The sequence below is a fragment of the Heterocephalus glaber genome, unplaced genomic scaffold (genome assembly GCF_053883595.1).
Source record: "Heterocephalus glaber isolate CG9 unplaced genomic scaffold, H.glaber_assembly_v1.0 deba00001452, whole genome shotgun sequence".
In the NCBI taxonomy this organism is placed as follows: Eukaryota; Metazoa; Chordata; class Mammalia; order Rodentia; family Bathyergidae; genus Heterocephalus; species Heterocephalus glaber.
The window spans coordinates 23,272,656-23,276,970 of NW_028258302.1; positions in this window are offsets into that span (position 1 = coordinate 23,272,656).

The following is a 4,315-nucleotide window of genomic DNA, read 5'->3' on the forward strand; positions in this document are numbered from 1 at the left end:
AGCACACCCAGCTGTCTGCCCCATTTTATACAGATCAGGTGTCTTCAAGAACTTTCTCCCTCAGCGCCCAACCCCCCACCAGGCCATCTCAGAACTGCACCCCCAAGCGGTGGTGGACAACACTTAGGGACCAGGGACTGGCGAACCTGCCACCCACCGCTCAGGGAGCCCCCAGCAAAGCTGGAAGGAAGAAGCTGTATTAACCACTGGGTGCTTTTCTAAGTCCCGCTCCCTCCCCACGAGGCCCTCGGGGCTTGCTGTCAGAGTTGCCATTCTCCAGACAGGGACACTGAGTACCCCTCAGGCAGCCCTATGCCCAGGAAGGAATTCAGGGGCCCGGGCTGTGCTGCTCCAGCAGGGATGCCGCGGGTCACCGCGGGGGGAACTGAGAAGAGGCATGGACCATATTGTGGGAGGGGATTGACCAGGAGAGGACACAACTGGAGCTCCCTCCAAGGCCCCTGCGGGGCAGCGGGGGCTAATTCTTCCAGAAGCTGCAGGGTCCCCATCTATGCGCCCCGAGGTATCTGCTGCCCCCTGCTGGTCACGCGGAGCACATCACCAGGTGAGCGCAAGAGCTTCAAAAACCTAAGAGCGGAGCGGCCATTCACCCAGGTCTGGGTTTTCCCCGGGGTCCCAGGCTCCCCCCCCCGCGCCTTTGCGTAACCCCACGGCTGCTCAGGTATTAGCGCTTCCTGCCTGTAACAGTGTTTAATCGTCCACAGTCAGACATGGTGGCACCCACGCCTGTAATCCAAGCACTAAGGGAGGTTGAGGCAGGAGGATTGAAAGCCGAACAGTCTGGGCAATTTAATCACTTAATGAGACTCTGTCTCAAAACAAAAAATAAAGAGGGCTGGGGATGTAGAGCAGTGTGAAGGCCCTGGGTTCAATCCTCAACACCTCAAATAAAGAAATACCCACAAACTCTTGAGAGAAAGTGTCTACCCTTGAACCTGGGCAGGCTCAGGCAGGTTGTTTTGTTTTGTTGAGACATGGTCCCACTATGGAGCCCAGGCTGGCCTTGAACTCACAGTGATCCTCCTGCCTCAGCCTCCTGAGTGCTAGGAGTACAATCGTGTGCCACCACGCCTGGCATAGTGAAGCAATAGATGACCGGAACACTATCCACTGCTGTGTCTTCCCCGAGCCCCTGGGGAAGAAAGGACCCTGGATTTGAACCCTGCTGAGAGCTGTTCCTAGTGTTTCATATGTAGTAACCCATTTAATCCTCACAAGTCCAATGAGAGAATTGGAATTATCCCCCACTTTCCAGATGAGGAAACTGAGGCACGGAGAGTGAGATCACAGTCACCTGGCCAGTACGAGGTGGCTCTGAGCTGGGTCCCCCCCCCCCCCCCCGTTGCCAGCGGATTAAACCCTCAGGAACGCCCCCGAGGGAATCAGAGCCAAGTTGTAGAAGGAAAGGCGACAAGCCCAAGGTCACGCAGCCAGGAATGTCTGGGCCCGAGTCCCGGGCACTTGGCCACCCGTGACCCGGATCCCAAAGGCCAAGGGAATCCTCCCCTTGTCCAGGCCTCCGGAGGGAGGACCGGAAGGTGGCCGCCCTTCTCCGGAGGCGAGCACTGGGCAGAGTGAGGGGCTGCGGCGCCCTCTGCTGGCGGAAGTGAAAGGAACAGCAGGAGAAACCGGCTTCCAGCCCTTGGCTGCTTACTGCGCTTGGCTTCCGCCCCTCATCCGGAAGTGGAACACTAAGGCTCGGTGGAACGGACCGGACCGTCTGTGAGAGTCTTTAGTACAGGAGGGGGAGAACTGCCTGGCCAGGAAGGCTTCCTGGATGAGGGGGTCTCCCCTGAGTGACAGGTGCCCTGATTCTGGAGCGCAGGGCTCTGAGGCCAAAATAACCCAGATTTATTTGACCACAGCAATTGGCTCAGGCCAATGAGCCAGAGTGACTTTAAGAAAAGCTGAGAGCAGTGTGGTTTGGCAGTAAATGCCTGTTATTTGAGGCTGAGGCAGGAGGATTGCAAACCCAGCCTAGACAAGTTAGCAAGCCTTGTCTCAAAATTTTAAAAGCAGGGAGGGAGCGCTGGGGATGTAGTTCAGTGCTAAGGCTCTGGGTTTGATGCCCAGTACTGAAAGAAGGAAGGAAGGTTCTGGAGACAAAGTTAGCAAAGGAGGAAAGAGCATGGGCCCTGGCCAGCTGCAGGGACAGCTGGTGGTGTCCTTGTGCCCCAGAACCTGTAGAAAAGCAAAGTTGGCCAGGCCCTGCCCTGAGCCACCATGAGGGTCCAGCTCTCCCCTTAGCATTCAACCCAACTTCCTGCTGCAGACTCCGATCCCCTTCTAAACCAGAGCCAGGGAGACTCAGGCTGGACCAGCTCTGCACCAGTGAGGCTGCAGGCCTGCCTGTGACAGTCGGGAGACACAGCCTGTTCCCCTGTAACCCTCAGGCCGCCCCTGCTCCGGCTCTGCAGATGAAGTACTGAGGCTCAGTGAGCTGCACAGATGCCCACCCGGCCTGCCCGCCTTTCTTAGTCTCCAAGGAAATTTGCCACTGGAGAAACGGAGGCTAAGGCATATTAATTTTCACATAACAGGCAAGCTGTGTCCTGGAATGCAGTGGCATCAGAGGTCGTGGGTACATAAGTGGCAGCTGAGGCCCGGAGCAGCTATGGGTGCTCAGACCAGGGCCTGGAGGGCAGGGAAGGAGGACTGCACTCAGATCTTCAAAACCAGAACTTGCCAGAGCCATCTGAAATGTTGGGCTGTCAGATGCGGAAGAAAGGTCAAGAGGTCACTCCTGGGTGGCCTATTCCGTAGATCAGGCTCATTTGGCAGCCAAGTGAAATCAGGTGTGGTTCCCATGCCTGTAATCCCGGCACTCAGGAGGCTGAGGCAGGAGAATCGCCATGAGTTCAAGGGCAGTCTGAACTACATAGTGTGACCCTATCACCAAAAAAAAAAAAAAAAGTTAAAGAGAGATTTAGGGCTGGGCATGTAGTTCAGTGGTACAGTGCTTACCCAGCGTATATGAACCCAGGGTTTCATAAACTCTGGGTTCCATCCTCAGCCCTAGAAAAAACAAATTAAGTCTCCTTTTTAGATTTTTTTTTTTTCCTGGTGCTGGGGATGAAACTCAGGACCTCACACCTGCCAGGCAGGTATGCTACCACTGAGCTACACCCCCAGCCTTTAGCCTGGTGTGGGAGTGTGCATTGGGATCCTAGCACTCGGGAGGCTGAAGCAGGAAGATCATGAGTTCGAGGCCAACCTGGGCTACATAGTGAGTTCAAAGCCGGTCTGGACTGTGTAGTGAGACCTTGGGGAGAGACAGAGAGAGAGGTTCCCAGGGGCTGCTCGGAAGAGGCTGGTTGTAGAGAAAGGAGGAAGAAAGCAGAAACAAAAGAACAAAAGCAAGAGGGGCCATTCCGTTACCTTTGTAGGGTGGGGAAGGCACATAGGAAAACAGCTGAGGTTGGGTTATCTCTTTGCTGTAAGGATCAAGGCAGAGGAGCCCTGAGATGCAGCCAAAACCAGTCTGCTGGGGGATGTGCCTGCTGCCTCTCCAACCCCACTTTCTCTGGCAGCCAGAGAATGGCTCAGCTGCAGCACAGTGACAGGGCAGCAACTCCGTTTTGATTTTTAACCTGGCCTGGTGGGGCCCGGGGCAGAGGCTCAGCCCAAGTCAGTGACCTTCTGTATTTTGGGGTTTGTTTTTGAGACAGGGTCTCCCTATGCAGCTCAGGCCGGACTTGAACTCATGTCAATTCTGCCTCAACCTCCCAAGTGCTGGGATCAAAGGGGTGCACCACCACACCCAGCTGGATCTTTCTTTCTTAACCTGGACACCGCTGACCTGTCCTCACCTTCTTCTGCCCCAGGAAGCCCACAATTCCCTCCTTTCCTCACTCCAGGAGAATGGTGGAGACCCGGAGGGCCCTGCAAATGTGAACAGCAGGTGGCCACCCCACCCACACAGCCGGGATCCAAGCCCCACATCTGGCTCTGGCCACCTAGTCTGCAGCTGAAATCGAGCTTTCCAGTAACTCAGTGGTTCCCAAGTGGGAAGGGAGAAGCAGGTTGGCCCAGGGACATCTGGCAACATGGGAGGTGTTTTGGGTTCTCGGAGCTGGAAGAAGAGAACTACTGGGCTCTGGCAGGAAGCCAGGGACACTGCCACCCACAGGGAGCCACAAGGACCATGGAGCCCAAAGGCCAGTACTGCCTGCCAGACCATGTTAGACCAAGCACAGGGTAAAGGCCATGCTCAGAAGTGGGAAAGTTGCTGATTTCCAGGGGGGAAAATCGTTTAACAAGGAGAACATTCTGGTGGTGCACATCTGTAATCCCA